Source organism: Acomys minous, assembly GCF_964271855.1.
Source record: "Acomys minous genome assembly, contig: scaffold_33, whole genome shotgun sequence".
Taxonomy (NCBI): domain Eukaryota; kingdom Metazoa; phylum Chordata; class Mammalia; order Rodentia; family Muridae; genus Acomys; species Acomys minous.
In genome coordinates, this window is record NW_028182172.1 from 1,793,636 (window position 1) to 1,812,132 (window position 18,497).

The following is an 18,497-nucleotide window of genomic DNA, read 5'->3' on the forward strand; positions in this document are numbered from 1 at the left end:
AAGTGTCTCCTCAGTGTGTTCCCATTTCCTTAGAAACAGTGTATTTGCTGGGAGAAAAGTGCATTACTGTGCGCTTTCACCGTTCAGCAAATTCATGTGTAGAAGCACAGCGCTAGCAGAAACGACCGTTTCTCGACGTTTTCTAACTCAGGGAACAAGTTGCACACTTCTGAGATGCATTTGGGCAACTTTGTCAGAAATGAGTTTTTTGCCTACAGAGTACATGCCTATTTGCGCAGTAGTACAGATTCTGAGTATGTAACTGGGCTTGATGAAATCAGCATTTCTCTTGATTCCCTGTGCGTAGGGAAGCCCAGTTTTAGTCACAGTAGCTCCCACAAGTGTCTCCTCAGTGTGTTCCCATTTCCTTAGAAACAGTGTATTTGCTGGGAGAAAAGTGCATTACTGTGTGCTTTCACCGTTCAGCAAATACATGTGTAGAAGAACAGCGTTAGCAGATATGACCGTTTCTCGACGTTTTCTAACTCAGGGAACAAGTTGCACACTTCTGAGATGCATTTGGGCAACTTTGTCAGAAATGAGTTTTTTGCCTACAGAGACATGCCTATTTGCGCAGTAGTACAGATTCTGAGTATGTAACTGGGCTTGATGAAATCAGCATTTCTCTTGCTTCCCTGTGCGTAGGGAAGCTCAGTTTTAGTCACGGTAGCTCCCACAAGTGTCTCCTCAGTGTGTTCCCATTTCCTTAGAAACAGTGTATTTGCTGGGAGAAAAGTGCATTACTGTGCGCTTTCACCGTTCAGCAAATACATGTGTAGAAGCACAGCGCTAGCAGAAACGAACGTTTCTCGACGTTTTCTAACTCAGGGAACAAGTTGCACACTTCTGAGATGCATTTGGGCAACTTTGTCAGAAATGAGTTTTTTGCCTACAGATTCATGCCTATTTGCGCAGTAGTACAGATTCTGAGTATGTAACTGGGCTTGATGAAATCAGCATTTCTCTTGCTTCCTTGTGCGTAGGGAAGCTCAGTTTTAGTCACAGTAGCTCCCACAAGTGTCTCCTCAGTGTGTTCCCATTTCCTTAGAAACAGTGTATTTGCTGGGAGAAAAGTGCATTACTGTGCGCTTTCACCGTTCAGCAAATACATGTGTTGAAGCACAGCGCTAGCAGAAACGAACGTTTCTCGACGTTTTCTAACTCAGGGAACAAGTTGCACACTTCTGAGATGCATTTGGGCAACTTTGTCAGAAATGAGTGTTTTGCCTACAGAGACATGCCTATTTGCGCAGTAGTACAGATTCTAAGTATGTAACTGGGCTTGATGAAATCAGCATTTCGCTTGCTTCCCTGTGCGTAGGGAAGACCAGTTTTAATCACAGTAGCTCCCACAAGTGTCTCCTCAGTGTGTTCCCATTTCCTTAGAAACAGTGTATTTGCTGGGAGAAAAGTGCATTACTGTGCGCTTTCACCGTTCAGCAAATACATGTGTAGAAGCACAGCGTTAGCAGACATGACCGTTTCTCGACGTTTTCTAACACAGGGAAAAAGTTGCACACTTCTGAGATGCATTTGGGCAACTTTATCAGAAATGAGTTTTTTGCCTACAGAGACATGCCTATTTGCGCAGTAGTACAGATTCTGAGTATATAACTGGGCTTGATGAAATCAGCATTTCTCTTGCTTCCCTGTGCGTAGGGAAGCTCAGTTTTAGTCACAGTAGCTCCCACAAGTGTCTCCTCAGTGTGTTCCCATTTCCTTAGAAACAGTGTATTTGCTGGGAGAAAAGTGCATTACGGTGCGCTTTCACCGTTCAGCAAAGACATGTGTAGAAGCACAGCGCTAGCAGAAACGAACGTTTCTCGACGTTTTCTAACTCAGGGAACAAGTTGCACACTTCTGAGATGCATTTGGGTAACTTTTTCAAAAATGAGTTTTTTGCCTACAGAGACATGCCTATTTGCGCAGTAGTACAGATTCTGAGTATGTAACTGGGCTGGATGAAATCAGCATTTCTCTTGCTTCCCTGTGCGTAGGGAAGCTCAGTTTTAGTCACAGTAGCTCCCACAAGTGTCTCCTCAGTGTGTTCCCATTTCCTTAGAAACAGTGTATTTGCGGGGAGAAAAGTGCATTACTGTGCGCTTTCACCGTTCAGCAAATACATGTGTAGAAGCACAGCGCTAGCAGAAACGAACGTTTCTCGACGTTTTCTAACTCAGGGAACAAGTTGCACACTTCTGAGATGCATTTGGGCAACTTTGTCAGAAATGAGTTTTTTGCCTACAGAGACATGCCTATTTGCCAGTAGTACAGATTCTGAGTATGTAACTGGGCTTGATGAAATCAGCATTTCTCTTGATTCCCTGTGCGTAGGGAAGCCCAGTTTTAGTTACAGTAGCTCCCACAAGTGTCTCCTCAGTGTGTTCCCATTTCCTTAGAAACAGTGTATTTGCTGGGAGAAAAGTGCATTACTGTGCGCTTTCACCGTTCAGCAAATACATGTGTAGAAGAACAGCGTTAGCAGATATGACCGTTTCTCGACGTTTTCTAACTCAGGGAACAAGTTGCACACTTCTGAGATGCATTTGGGCAACTTTGTCAGAAATGAGTTTTTTGCCTACAGAGACATGCCTATTTGCGCAGTAGTACAGATTCTGAGTATGTAACTGGGCTTGATGAAATCAGCATTTCTCTTGCTTCCCTGTGCGTAGGGAAGCTCAGTTTTAGTCACGGTAGCTCCCACAAGTGTCTCCTCAGTGTGTTCCCATTTCCTTAGAAACAGTGTATTTGCTGGGAGAAAAGTGCATTACTGTGCGCTTTCACCGTTCAGCAAATACATGTGTAGAAGCACAGCGCTAGCAGAAACGAACGTTTCTCGACGTTTTCTAACTCAGGGAACAAGTTGCACACTTCTGAGATGCATTTGTGCAACTTTGTCAGAAATGAGTTTTTTGCCTACAGAGACATGCCTATTTGCCAGTAGTACAGATTCTGAGTATGTAACTGGGCTTGATGAAATCAGCATTTCTCTTGATTCCCTGTGCGTAGGGAAGCCCAGTTTTAGTTACAGTAGCTCCCACAAGTGTCTCCTCAGTGTGTTCCCATTTCCTTAGAAACAGTGTATTTGCTGGGAGAAAAGTGCATTACTGTGCGCTTTCACCGTTCAGCAAATACATGTGTAGAAGAACAGCGTTAGCAGATATGACCGTTTCTCGACGTTTTCTAACTCAGGGAACAAGTTGCACACTTCTGAGATGCATTTGGGCAACTTTGTCAGAAATGAGTTTTTTGCCTACAGAGACATGCCTATTTGCGCAGTAGTACAGATTCTGAGTATGTAACTGGGCTTGATGAAATCAGCATTTCTCTTGCTTCCCTGTGCGTAGGGAAGCTCAGTTTTAGTCACGGTAGCTCCCACAAGTGTCTCCTCAGTGTGTTCCCATTTCCTTAGAAACAGTGTATTTGCTGGGAGAAAAGTGCATTACTGTGCGCTTTCACCGTTCAGCAAATACATGTGTAGAAGCACAGCGCTAGCAGAAACGAACGTTTCTCGACGTTTTCTAACTCAGGGAACAAGTTGCACACTTCTGAGATGCATTTGGGCAACTTTGTCAGAAATGAGTTTTTTGCCTACAGATTCATGCCTATTTGCGCAGTAGTACAGATTCTGAGTATGTAACTGGGCTTGATGAAATCAGCATTTCTCTTGCTTCCTTGTGCGTAGGGAAGCTCAGTTTTAGTCACAGTAGCTCCCACAAGTGTCTCCTCAGTGTGTTCCCATTTCCTTAGAAACAGTGTATTTGCTGGGAGAAAAGTGCATTACTGTGCGCTTTCACCGTTCAGCAAATACATGTGTAGAAGCACAGCGCTAGCAGAAACGAACGTTTCTCGATGTTTTCTAACTCAGGGAACAAGTTGCACACTTCTGAGATGCATTTGGGCAACTTTGTCAGAAATGAGTGTTTTGCCTACAGAGACATGCCTATTTGCGCAGTAGTACAGATTGTAAGTATGTAACTGGGCTTGATGAAATCAGCATTTCGCTTGCTTCCCTGTGCGTAGGGAAGACCAGTTTTAGTCACAGTAGCTCCCACAAGTGTCTCCTCAGTGTGTTCCCATTTCCTTAGAAACAGTGTATTTGCTGGGAGAAAAGTGCATTACTGTGCGCTTTCACCGTTCAGCAAATACATGTGTAGAAGCACAGCGTTAGCAGACATGACCGTTTCTCGACGTTTTCTAACACAGGGAACAAGTTGCACACTTCTGAGATGCATTTGGGCAACTTTATCAGAAATGAGTTTTTTGCCTACAGAGACATGCCTATTTGCGCAGTAGTACAGATTCTGAGTATGTAACTGGGCTTGATGAAATCAGCATTTCTCTTGCTTCCCTGTGCGTAGGGAAGCTCAGTTTTAGTCACAGTAGCTCCCACAAGTGTCTCCTCAGTGTGTTCCCATTTCCTTAGAAACAGTGTATTTGCTGGGAGAAAAGTGCATTACGGTGCGCTTTCACCGTTCAGCAAAGACATGTGTAGAAGCACAGCGCTAGCAGAAACGAACGTTTCTCGACGTTTTCTAACTCAGGGAACAAGTTGCACACTTCTGAGATGCATTTGGGTAACTTTTTCAAAAATGAGTTTTTTGCCTACAGAGACATGCCTATTTGCGCAGTAGTACAGATTCTGAGTATGTAACTGGGCTGGATGAAATCAGCATTTCTCTTGCTTCCCTGTGCGTAGGGAAGCTCAGTTTTAGTCACAGTAGCTCCCACAAGTGTCTCCTCAGTGTGTTCCCATTTCCTTAGAAACAGTGTATTTGCTGGGAGAAAAGTGCATTACTGTGCGCTTTCACCGTTCAGCAAATACATGTGTAGAAGCACAGCGCTAGCAGAAACGAACGTTTCTCGACGTTTTCTAACTCAGGGAACAAGTTGCACACTTCTGAGATGCATTTGGGCAACTTTGTCAGAAATGAGTTTTTTGCCTACAGGGAAATGCCTATTTGCGCAGTAGTACAAATTCTGAGTATGTAACTGGGCTTGATGAAATCAGCATTTCTCTTGCTTCCCTGTGCGTAGGGAAGCTCAGTTTTAGTCACAGTAGCTCCCACAAGTGTCTCCTCAGTGTGTTCCCATTTCCTTAGAAACAGTGTATTTGCTGGGAGAAAAGTGCATTACTGTGCGCTTTCACCGTTCAGCAAATACATGTGTAGAAGCACAGCGTTAGCAGACATGACCGTTTCTCGACGTTTTCTAACACAGGGAACAAGTTGCACACTTCTGAGATGCATTTGGGCAACTTTATCAGAAATGAGTTTTTTGCCTACAGAGACATGCCTATTTGCGCAGTAGTACAGATTCTGAGTATGTAACTGGGCTTGATGAAATCAGCATTTCTCTTGCTTCCCTGTGCGTAGGGAAGCTCAGTTTTAGTCACAGTAGCTCCCACAAGTGTCTCCTCAGTGTGTTCCCATTTCCTTAGAAACAGTGTATTTGCTGGGAGAAAAGTGCATTACGGTGCGCTTTCACCGTTCAGCAAAGACATGTGTAGAAGCACAGCGCTAGCAGAAAAGAACGTTTCTCGACGTTTTCTAACTCAGGGAACAAGTTGCACACTTCTGAGATGCATTTGGGTAACTTTTTCAAAAATGAGTTTTTTGCCTACAGAGACATGCCTATTTGCGCAGTAGTACAGATTCTGAGTATGTAACTGGGCTGGATGAAATCAGCATTTCTCTTGCTTCCCTGTGCGTAGGGAAGCTCAGTTTTAGTCACAGTAGCTCCCACAAGTGTCTCCTCAGTGTGTTCCCATTTCCTTAGAAACAGTGTATTTGCTGGGAGAAAAGTGCATTACTGTGCGCTTTCACCGTTCAGCAAATACATGTGTAGAAGCACAGCGCTAGCAGAAACGAACGTTTCTCGACGTTTTCTAACTCAGGGAACAAGTTGCACACTTCTGAGATGCATTTGGGCAACTTTGTCAGAAATGAGTTTTTTGCCTACAGGGAAATGCCTATTTGCGCAGTAGTACAAATTCTGAGTATGTAACTGGGCTTGATGAAATCAGCATTTCTCTTGCTTCCCTGTGCGTAGGGAAGCTCAGTTTTAGTCACAGTAGCTCCCACAAGTGTCTCCTCAGTGTGTTCCCATTTCCTTAGAAACAGTGTATTTGCGGGGAGAAAAGTGCATTACTGTGCGCTTTCACCGTTCAGCAAATACATGTGTAGAAGCACAGCGCTAGCAGAAACGAACGTTTCTCGACGTTTTCTAAATCAGGGAACAAGTTGCACACTTCTGAGATGCATTTGTGCAACTTTGTCAGAAATGAGTTTTTTGCCTACAGAGACATGCCTATTTGCCAGTAGTACAGATTCTGAGTATGTAACTGGGCTGGATGAAATCAGCATTTCTCTTGCTTCCCTGTGCGTAGGGAAGCTCAGTTTTAGTCACAGTAGCTCCCACAAGTGTCTCCTCAGTGTGTTCCCATTTCCTTAGAAACTGTATTTGCTGGGAGAAAAGTGCATTACTGTCCGATTTCACCGTTGCAAATACATGTTTAGAAGCACAGCGCTAGCAGAAACGAACGTTTCTCGACATTTTCTAACTCAGGGAACAAGTTGCACACTTCTGAGATGCATTTGGGCAACTTTGTTGGAAATGAGTTTTTTGCCTACAGAGACATGCCTATTTGCGCAACAGGACAGATTCTGAGTATGTAACTGGGATTGATGAAATCAGCATTTCTCTTGCTTCCCTGTGCGTAGCGAAGCTCAGTTTTAGTCACGGTAGCTCCCACAAGTGTCTCCTCAGTGTGTTCCCATTTCCTTAGAAACAGTGTATTTGCTGGGAGAAAAGTGCATTACTGTGCGCTTTTACCGTTCAGCAAATACATGTGTAGAAGCACAGCGCTAGCAGAAACGAACGTTTCTCGACGTTTTCTAACTCAGGGAACAAGTTACACACTTCTGAGATGCATTTGGGCAACTTTGTCAGAAATGAGTTTTTTGCCTACAGATTCATGCCTATTTGCGCAGTAGTACAGATTCTGAGTATGTAACTGGGCTTGATGAAATCAGCATTTCTCTTGCTTCCTTGTGCGTAGGGAAGCTCAGTTTTAGTCACAGTAGCTCCCACAAGTGTCTCCTCAGTGTGTTCCCATTTCCTTAGAAACAGTGTATTTGCTGGGAGAAAAGTGCATTACTGTGCGCTTTCACCGTTCAATAAATACATGTGTAGAAGCACAGCGCTAGCAGAAACGAACGTTTCTCGACGTTTTCTAACTCAGGGAACAAGTTGCACACTTCTGAGATGCATTTGGGCAACTTTGTCAGAAATGAGTTTTTTGCCTAAAGAGACATGCCTATTTGCGCAGTAGTACAGATTCTGAGTATGTAACTGGGCTTGATGAAATCAGCATTTCTCTTGCTTCCCTGTGCGTAGGGAAGCCCAGTTTTAGTCACAGTAGCTCCCACAAGTGTCTCCTCAGTGTGTTCCCATTTCCTTAGAAACAGTGTATTTGCTGGGAGAAAAGTGAATTACTGTGCGCTTTCACCGTTCAGCAAATACATGTGTAGAAGCACAGCATTAGCAGATATGACCGTTTCTCGACATTTTCTAACTCAGGGAACAAGTGGCACACTTCTGAGATGCATTTGGGCAACTTTATCAGAAATGAGTTTTTTGCCTACAGAGACATGCCTATTTGCGCAGTAGTACAGATTCTGAGTATGTAACTGGGCTTGATGAAATCAGCATTTCTCTTGCTTCCCTGTGCGTAGGGAAGCTCAGTTTTAGTCACAGTAGCTCCCACAAGTGTCTCCTCAGTGTGTTCCCAGTTCCTTAGAAACAGTGTATTTGCTGGGAGAAAAGTGCATTACTGTGCGCTTTCACCGTTCAGCAAAGACATGTGTAGAAGCACAGCGTTAGCAGAAACGAACGTTTCTCGACGTTTTCTAACTCAGGGAACAAATTGCACACTTCTGAGATGCATTTGGGTAACTTTTTCAAAAATGAGTTTTTTGCCTACAGAGACATGCCTATTGGCGCAGTAGTACAGATTCTGAGTATGTAACTGGGCTGGATGAAATCAGCATTTCTCTTGCTTCCCTGTGCGTAGGGAAGCTCAGTTTTAGTCACAGTAGCTCCCACAAGTGTCTCCTCAGTGTGTTCCCAGTTCCTTAGAAACAGTGTATTTGCTGGGAGAAAAGTGCATTACTGTGCGCTTTCACCGTTCAGCAAATACATGTGTAGAAGCACAGCGCTAGCAGAAACGAACGTTTCTCGACGTTTTCTAACTCAGGGAACAAGTTGCACACTTCTGAGATGCATTTGGGCAACTTTGTCAGAAATGAGTTTTTTGCCTACAGAGACATGCCTATTTGCGCAGTAGTACAGATTCTGAGTATGTAACTGGGCTTGATGAAATCAGCATTTCTCTTGCTTCCCTGTGCGTAGGGAAGCTCAGTTTTAGTCACAATAGCTCCCACAAGTGTCTCCTCAGTGTGTTCCCATTTCCTTAGAAACAGTGTATTTGCTGGGAGAAAAGTGCATTACTGTGCGCTTTCACCGTTCAGCAAATACATGTGTAGAAGCACAGCGCTAGCAGAAACGAACGTTTCTCGACGTTTTCTAACTCAGGGAAAAAGTTGCACACTTCTGAGATGCATTTGGGCAACTTTGTCAGAAATGAGTTTTTTGCCTACAGAGACATGCCTATTTGCCAGTAGTACAGATTCTGAGTATGTAACTGGGCTGGATGAAATCAGCATTTCTCTTGCTTCCCTGTGCGTAGGGAAGCTCAGTTTTAGTCACAGTAGCTCCCACAAGTGTCTCCTCAGTGTGTTCCCATTTCCTTAGAAACTGTATTTGCTGGGAGAAAAGTGGATTACTGTCCGCTTTCACCGTTCAGCAAATACATGTGTAGAAGCACAGCGCTAGCAGAAACGAACGTTTCTCGACGTTTTCTAACTCAGGGAACAAGTTGCACACTTCTGAGATGCATTTGGGCAACTTTGACGGAAATGAGTTTTCTGCCTACAGATTCATGCCTATTTGCGCAACCGGACAGATTCTGAGTATGTAACTGGGCTTGATGAAATCAGCATTTCTCTTGCTTCCCTGTGCGTAGGGAAGCTCAGTTTTAGTCACAGTAGCTCCCACAAGTGTCTCCTCAGTGTGTTCCCATTTCCTTAGAAACAGTGTATTTGCTGGGAGAAAAGTGCATTACTGTGCGCTTTCACCGTTCAGCTAATACATGTGTAGAAGCACAGCGTTAGCAGATATAACCGTTTCTCGACGTTTTCTAACTCAGGGAACAAGTTGCACACTTCTGAGATGCATTTGGGCAACTTTGTCAGAAATGAGTTTTTTGCCTACAGAGACATGCCTATTTGCGCAGTAGTACAGATTCTGAGTATGTAACTGGGCTTGATGAAATCAGCATTTCTCTTGCTTCCCTGTGCGTAGGGAAGCTCAGTTTTAGTCACAGTAGCTCCCACAAGTGTCTCCTCAGTGTGTTCCCATTTCCTTAGAAACAGTGTATTTGCTGGGAGAAAAGTGCATTACTGTGCGCTTTCACCATTCAGCAAATACATGTGTAGAAGCACAGCGCTAGCAGAAACGAACGTTTCTCGACGTTTTCTAACTCAGGGATCAAGTTGCACACTTCTGAGATGCATTTGGGCAACTTTGTCAGAAATGTGTTTTTTGCCTACAGAGACATGCCTATTTGCGCAGTAGTACAGATTCTGAGTATGTAAATGGGCTGGATGAAATCAGCATTTCTCTTGCTTCCCTGTGCGTAGGGAAGCTCAGTTTTAGTCACGGTAGCTCCCACAAGTGTCTCCTCAGTGTGTTCCCATTTCCTTAGACACAGTGTATTTGCTGGGAGAAAAGTGCATTACTGTGCGCTTTCACCGTTCAGCAAATACATGTGTAGAAGCACAGCGCTAGCAGAAACGAACGTTTCTCGACGTTTTCTAACTCAAGGAACAAGTTGCACACTTCTGAGATGCATTTGGGCAACTTTGTCAGAAATGAGTTTTTTGCCTACAGAGACATGCCTATTTGCGCAGTAGTACAGATTCTGAGTATGTAACTGGGCTTGATGAAATCAGCATTTCTCTTGCTTCCCTGTGCGTAGGGAAGCTCAGTTTTAGTCACTGTAGCTCCACAAGTGTCTCCTCAGTGTGTTCCCATTTCCTTAGAAACAGTGTATTTGCTGGGAGAAAAGTGCATTACTGTGCGCTTTCACCGTTCAGCAAATACATGTGTAGAAGCACAGCGCTAGCAGAAACGAACGTTTCTCGACGTTTTCTAACTCAGGGAACAAGTTGCACACTTCTGATATGCATTTGGTCAACTTTGTCAGAAATGAGTTTTTTGCCTACAGAGAAATGCCTATTTGCGCAGTAGTACAGATTCTGAGTATGTAACTGGGCTTGATGAAATCAGCATTTCTCTTGCTTCCCTGTGCGTAGGGAAGCTCAGTTTTAGTCACAGTAGCTCCCACAAGTGTCTCCTCAGTGTGTTCCCATTTCCTTTGAAACAGTTTATTTGCTGGGAGAAAAGTGCATTACTGTGCGCTTTCACCGTTCAGCAAATACATGTGTAGAACCACAGCGCTAGCAGAAACGACCGTTTCTCGACCTTTTCTAACTCAGGGAACAAGTTGCACACTTCTGAGATGCATTTGGGCAACTTTGTCAGAAATGAGTTTTTTGCCTACAGAGACATGCCTATTTGCGCAGTAGTACAGATTCTGAGTATGTAACTGGGCTTGATGAAATCAGGATTTCTCTTGCTTCCCTGTGCGTAGGGAATCTCAGTTTTAGTCACAGTAGCTCCCACAAGTGTCTCCTCAGTGTGTTCCCATTTCCTTAGAAACAGTGTATTTGCTGGGAGAAAAGTGCATTACTGTGCGCTTTCACCGTTCAGCAAATACATATGTAGAAGCACAGCGCTAGCAGAAACGACCGTTTCTCGACGTTTTCTAACTCAGGGAACAAGTTGCACACTTCTGAGATGCATTTGGGCAACTTTGTCAAAAATGTGTTTTTTGCCTACAGAGACATGCCTATTTGCGCAGTAATACAGATTCTGAGTATGTAACTGGGCTGGATGAAATCAGCATTTCTCTTGCTTCCCTGTGCGTAGGGAAGCTCAGTTTTAGTCACAGTAGCTCCCACAAGTGTCTCCTCAGTGTGTTCCCATTTCCTTAGAAACAGTGTATTTGCTGGGAGAAAAGTGCATTACTGTGCGCTTTCACCGTTCAGCAAATACATGTGTAGAAGCACAGGGCTAGCAGAAACGACCGTTTCTCGACGTTTTCTAACTCATGGAACAAGTTGCACACTTCTGAGATGCATTTGGGCATCTTTGTCAGAAATGAGTTTTTTGCCTACAGAGACATGCCTATTTGCACAGTAGTACAGATTTTGAGTATGTAACTGGGCTTGATGAAATCAGCATTTCTCTTGCTTCCCTGTGCATAGGGAAGCTCAGTTTTAGTCATAGTAGCTCCCACAAGTATCTCTTCAGTGTGTACCCATTTCCTTAGAAACAGTGTATTTGCTGGGAGAAAAGTGCATTACTGTGCGCTTTCACCGTTCAGCTAATACATGTGTAGAAGCACAGCGTTAGCAGATATGACCGTTACTCGACGTTTTCTAACTCAGGGAACAAGTTGCACACTTCTGAGATGCATTTGGGCAACTTTGTCAGAAATGAGTTTTTTGCCTACAGAGACATGCCTATTTGCGCAGTAGTACAGATTCTGAGTATGTAACTTGGCTTGATGAAATCAGCATTTCTCTTGCTACCCTGTGCGTAGGGAAGCTCAGTTTTAGTCACAGTAGCTCCCACAAGTGTCTCCTCAGTGTGTTCCCAGTTCCTTAGAAACAGTGTATTTGCTGGGAGAAAAGTGCATTACTGTGCGCTTTCACCGTTCAGCAAATACATGTGTAGAAGCACAGCGCTAGCAGAAACGAACGTTTCTCGAAGTTTTCTAACTCAGGGAACAAGTTGCACACTTCTGAGATGCATTTGGGCAACTTTGTCAGAAATGAGTTTTTTGCCTACAGAGATATGCCTATTTGCGCAGTAGTACAGATTCTGAGTATGTAACTGGGCTTGATGAAATCAGCATTTCTCTTGCTTCCCTGTGCGTAGGGAAGCTCAGTTTTAGTCACAGTAGCTCCCACAAGTGTCTCCTCAGTGTGTTCCCATTTCCTTAGAAACAGTGTATTTGCTGGGAGAAAAGTGCATTACTGTGCGCTTTCACCGTTCAGCAAATACATGTGTAGAAGCACAGTGCTAGCAGAAACGAACGTTTCTCGACGTTTTCTAACTCAGGGAACAAGTTGCACACTTCTGAGATGCATTTGGGCATCTTTGTCAGAAATGAGTTTTTTGCCTACAGATTTATGCCTATTTGCGCAGTAGTACAGATTCTGAGTATGTAACTGGGCTGGATGAAATCAGCATTTCTCTTGCTTCCCTGTGCGTAGGGAAGCTCAGTTTTAGTCACGGTAGCTCCCACAAGTGTCTCCTCAGTGTGTTCCCATTTCCTTAGAAACAGTGTATTTGCTGGGAGAAAAGTGCATTACTGTGCGCTTTCACCGTTCAGCAAATACATGTGTAGAAGCACAGCGCTAGCAGAAACGAACGTTTCTCGACGTTTTCTAACTCAGGGAACAAGTTGCACACTTCTGAGATGCATTTGGGCAACTTTGTCAGAAATGAGTTTTTTACCTACAGAGACATGGCTATTTGCGCAGTAGTACAGATTCTGAGTATGTAACTGGGCTGGATGAAATCAGCATTTCTCTTGCTTCCCTGTGCGTAGGGAAGCTCAGTTTTAGTCACAGTAGCTCCCACAAGTGTCTCCTCAGTGTGTTCCCAGTTCCTTAGAAACAGTGTATTTGCTGGGAGAAAAGTGCATTACTGTGCGCTTTCACCGTTCAGCAAATACATGTGTAGAAGCACAGCGTTAGCAGATATAACCGTTTCTCGACGTTTTCTAACTCAGGGAACAAGTTGCACACTTCTGAGATGCATTTGGGCATCTTTGTCAGAAATGAGTTTTTTGCCTACAGATTCATGCCTATTTGCGCAGTAGTACAGATTCTGAGTATGTAACTGGGCTTGATGAAATCAGCATTTCTCTTGCTTCCCTGTGTGTAGGGAAGCTCAGTTTTAGTCACAGTAGCTCCCACAAGTGTCTCCTCAGTGTGTTCCCATTTCCTTAGAAACAGTGTATTTGCTGGGAGAAAAGTGCATTACTGTGCGCTTTCACCGTTCAGCAAATACATATGTAGAAGCACAGCGCTAGCAGAAACGACCGTTTCTCGACGTTTTCTAACTCAGGGAACAAGTTGCACACTTCTGAGATGCATTTGGGCAACTTTGTCAAAAATGTGTTTTTTGCCTACAGAGACATGCCTATTTGCGCAGTAGTACAGATTCTGAGTATGTAACTGGGCTGGATGAAATCAGGATTTCTCTTGCTTCCCTGTGCGTAGGGAATCTCAGTTTTAGTCACAGTAGCTCCCACAAGTGTCTCCTCAGTGTGTTCCCATTTCCTTAGAAACAGTGTATTTGCTGGGAGAAAAGTGCATTACTGTGCGCTTTCACCGTTCAGCAAATACATATGTAGAAGCACAGCGCTAGCAGAAACGACCGTTTCTCGACGTTTTCTAACTCAGGGAACAAGTTGCACACTTCTGAGATGCATTTGGGCAACTTTGTCAAAAATGTGTTTTTTGCCTACAGAGACATGCCTATTTGCGCAGTAATACAGATTCTGAGTATGTAACTGGGCTTGATGAAATCAGCATTTCTCTTGCTTCCCTGTGCGTAGGGAAGCTCAGTTTTAGTCACAGTAGCTCCCACAAGTGTCTCCTCAGTGTGTTCCCATTTCCTTAGAAACAGTGTATTTGCTGGGAGAAAAGTGCATTACTGTGCGCTTTCACCGTTCAGCAAATACATGTGTAGAAGCACAGGGCTAGCAGAAACGACCGTTTCTCGACGTTTTCTAACTCATGGAACAAGTTGCACACTTCTGAGATGCATTTGGGCATCTTTGTCAGAAATGAGTTTTTTGCCTACAGAGACATGCCTTTTGCACAGTAGTACAGATTTTGAGTATGTAACTGGGCTTGATGAAATCAGCATTTCTCTTGCTTCCCTGTGCATAGGGAAGCTCAGTTTTAGTCATAGTAGCTCCCACAAGTATCTCTTCAGTGTGTACCCATTTCCTTAGAAACAGTGTATTTGCTGGGAGAAAAGTGCATTACTGTGCGCTTTCACCGTTCAGCAAATACATGTGTAGAAGCACAGCGTTAGCAGATATGACCGTTACTCGACGTTTTCTAACTCAGGGAACAAGTTGCACACTTCTGAGATGCATTTGGGCAACTTTGTCAGAAATGAGTTTTTTGCCTACAGAGACATGCCTATTTGCGCAGTAGTACAGATTCTGAGTATGTAACTTGGCTTGATGAAATCAGCATTTCTCTTGCTACCCTGTGCGTAGGGAAGCTCAGTTTTAGTCACAGTAGCTCCCACAAGTGTCTCCTCAGTGTGTTCCCAGTTCCTTAGAAACAGTGTATTTGCTGGGAGAAAAGTGCATTACTGTGCGCTTTCACCGTTCAGCAAATACATATGTAGAAGCACAGCGCTAGCAGAAACGACCGTTTCTCGACGTTTTCTAACTCAGGGAACAAGTTGCACACTTCTGAGATGCATTTGGACAACTTTGTCAAAAATGTGTTTTTTGCCTACAGAGACATGCCTATTTGCGCAGTAGTACAGATTCTGAGTATGTAACTGGGCTGGATGAAATCAGCATTTCTCTTGCTTCCCTGTGCGTAGGGAAGCTCAGTTTTAGTCACGGTAGCTCCCACAAGTGTCTCCTCAGTGTGTTCCCATTTCCTTAGAAACAGTGTATTTGCTGGGAGAAAAGTGCATTACTGTGCGCTTTCACCGTTCAGCAAATACATGTGTAGAAGCACAGCGCTAGCAGAAACGAACGTTTCTCGACGTTTTCTAACTCAGGGAACAAGTTGCACACTTCTGAGATGCATTTGGGCAACTTTGTCAGAAATGAGTTTTTTACCTACAGAGACATGGCTATTTGCGCAGTAGTACAGATTCTGAGTATGTAACTGGGCTGGATGAAATCAGCATTTCTCTTGCTTCCCTGTGCGTAGGGAAGCTCAGTTTTAGTCACAGTAGCTCCCACAAGTGTCTCCTCAGTGTGTTCCCATTTCCTTAGAAACAGTGTATTTGCTGGGAGAAAAGTGCATTACTGTGCGCTTTCACCGTTCAGCAAATACATGTGTAGAAGCACAGCGTTAGCAGATATAACCGTTTCTCGACGTTTTCTAACTCAGGGAACAAGTTGCACACTTCTGAGATGCATTTGGGCATCTTTGTCAGAAATGAGTTTTTTGCCTACAGATTCATGCCTATTTGCGCAGTAGTACAGATTCTGAGTATGTAACTGGGCTTGATGAAATCAGCATTTCTCTTGCTTCCCTGTGTGTAGGGAAGCTCAGTTTTAGTCACAGTAGCTCCCACAAGTGTCTCCTCAGTGTGTTCCCATTTCCTTAGAAACAGTGTATTTGCTGGGAGAAAAGTGCATTACTGTGCGCTTTCACCGTTCAGCAAATACATATGTAGAAGCACAGCGCTAGCAGAAACGACCGTTTCTCGACGTTTTCTAACTCAGGGAACAAGTTGCACACTTCTGAGATGCATTTGGGCAACTTTGTCAAAAATGTGTTTTTTGCCTACAGAGACATGCCTATTTGCGCAGTAGTACAGATTCTGAGTATGTAACTGGGCTGGATGAAATCAGCATTTCTCTTGCTTCCCTGTGCGTAGGGAAGCTCAGTTTTAGTCACGGTAGCTCCCACAAGTGTCTCCTCAGTGTGTTCCTATTTCCTTAGAAACAGTGTATTTGCTGGGAGAAAAGTGCGTTACTGTGCGCTTTCACCGTTCAGCAAATACATGTGTAGAAGCACAGCGCTAGCAGAAACGACCGTTTCTCGACGTTTTCTAACTCAGAGAACAAGTTGCACACTTCTGAGATGCATTTGGGCAACTTTGTCAGAAATGAGTTTTTTGCCTACAGAGACATGCCTATTTGCGCAGTAGTACAGATTCTGAGTATGTAACTGGGCTTGATGAAATCAGCATTTCTCTTGCTTCCCTGTGCGTAGGGAAGCTCAGTTTTAGTCACAGTAGCTCCCACAAGTGTCTCCTCAGTGTGTTCCCATTTCCTTAGAAACAGTGTATTTGCTGGGAGAAAAGTGCATTACTGTGCGCTTTCACCGTTCAGCAAATACATATGTAGAAGCACAGCGCTAGCAGAAACGACCGTTTCTCGACGTTTTCTAACTCAGGGAACAAGTTGCACACTTCTGAGATGCATTTGGGCAACTTTGTCAAAAATGTGTTTTTTGCCTACAGAGACATGCCTATTTGCGCAGTAGTACAGATTCTGAGTATGTAACTGGGCTGGATGAAATCAGCATTTCTCTTGCTTCCCTGTGCGTAGGGAAGCTCAGTTTTAGTCACGGTAGCTCCCACAAGTGTCTCCTCAGTGTGTTCCTATTTCCTTAGAAACAGTGTATTTGCTGGGAGAAAAGTGCGTTACTGTGCGCTTTCACCGTTCAGCAAATACATGTGTAGAAGCACAGCGCTAGCAGAAACGACCGTTTCTCGACGTTTTCTAACTCAGAGAACAAGTTGCACACTTCTGAGATGCATTTGGGCAACTTTGTCAGAAATGAGTTTTTTGCCTACAGAGACATGCCTATTTGCGCAGTAGTACAGATTCTGAGTATGTAACTGGGCTTGATGAAATCAGCATTTCTCTTGCTTCCCTCTGTGTAGGGAAGCTCAGTTTTAGTCACAGTAGCTCCCACAAGTGTCTCCTCAGTGTGTTCCCATTTCCTTAGAAACAGTGTATTTGCTGGGAGAAAAGTGCATTACTGTGCGCTTTCACCGTTCAGCAAATACATATGTAGAAGCACAGCGCTAGCAGAAACGACCGTTTCTCGACGTTTTCTAACTCAGGGAACAAGTTGCACACTTCTGAGATGCATTTGGGCAACTTTGTCAAAAATGTGTTTTTTGCCTACAGAGACATGCCTATTTGCCCAGTAGTACAGATTCTGAGTATGTAACTGGGCTTGATGAAATCAGCATTTCTCTTGCTTCCCTGTGCGTAGGGAAGCTCAGTTTTAGTCACAGTAGCTCCCACAAGTGTCTCCTCAGTGTGTTCCCATTTCCTTAGAAACAGTGTATTTGCTGGGTGAAAAGTGCAATACTGTGAGCTTTCACCGTTCAGCAAATACATGTGTAGAAGCACAGCGCTAGCAGAAACGAATGTTTCTCGACGTTTTCTAACTCCATGAACAAGTTGCACACTTCTGAGATGCATTTGGGCAACTTTGTCAGAAATGAGTTTTTTGCCTACAGAGACATGCCTATTTGCGCAGTAGTACAGATTCTGAGTATGTAACTGGGCTTGATGAAATCAGCATTTCTCTTGCTTCCCTGTGCATAGGGAAGCTCAGTTTTAGTCACAGTAGCTCCCACAAGTGTCTCCTCAGTGTGTTCCCAGTTCCTTAGAAACAGTGTATTTGCTGGGAGAAGAGTGCATTACTGTGCGCTTTCACCGTTCAGCAAATACATGGGTAGAAGCACAGCGCTAGCAGAAACGAACGTTTCTCGACGTTTTCTAACTCAGGGAACAAGTTGCACACTTCTGAGATGCATTTGGGCAATTTTGTCAGAAATGAGTTTTTTGCCTACAGAGACATGCCTATTTGCGCAGTAGTACAGTTTCTGAGTATGTAACTGGGTTTGATGAAATCAGCATTTCTCTTGCTTCCCTGTGCGTAGGGAAGCTCAGTTTTAGTCACAGAAGCTCCCAGAAGTGTCTCCTCAGTGCGTTCCCATTTCCTGAGAAGAAGTGTATTTGCTGGGAGAAACGTGCATTACTGTGCGCTTTCACCGTTCAGCAAATACATGTGTAGAAGCACAGCGCTAGGAGAAACGAACGTTTCACGACGTTTTCAAACTCCATGAACAAGTTGCACAATTCTGAGATGCATTTGGGCAACTTTGTCAGAAATGAGTTTTTTGCGTACAGATACATGCCTTTTTGCGCAGTAGTACAGATTCTGAGTATGTAACTGGGCTTGATGAAATCAGCATTTCTCTTGCTTCCCTGTGCGTAGGGAAGCTCAGTTTTAGTCACAGTAGCTCCCACAAGTGTCTCCTCAGTGTGTTCCCATTTCCTTAGAAACAGAGTATTTGCTGGGAGAAAAGTGCATTACTCTGCGCTTTCACGGTTCAGCAAATACATGTGTAGAAGCACAGCGCTAGCAGAAACGAACGTTTCTCGACGTTTTCTAACTCAGGGAACAAGTTGCACACTTCTGAGATGCATTTGGGCAACTTTGTCAGAAATGAGTTTTTTGCCTACAGAGACATGCCTATTTGCGCAGTAGTACAGATTCTGAGTA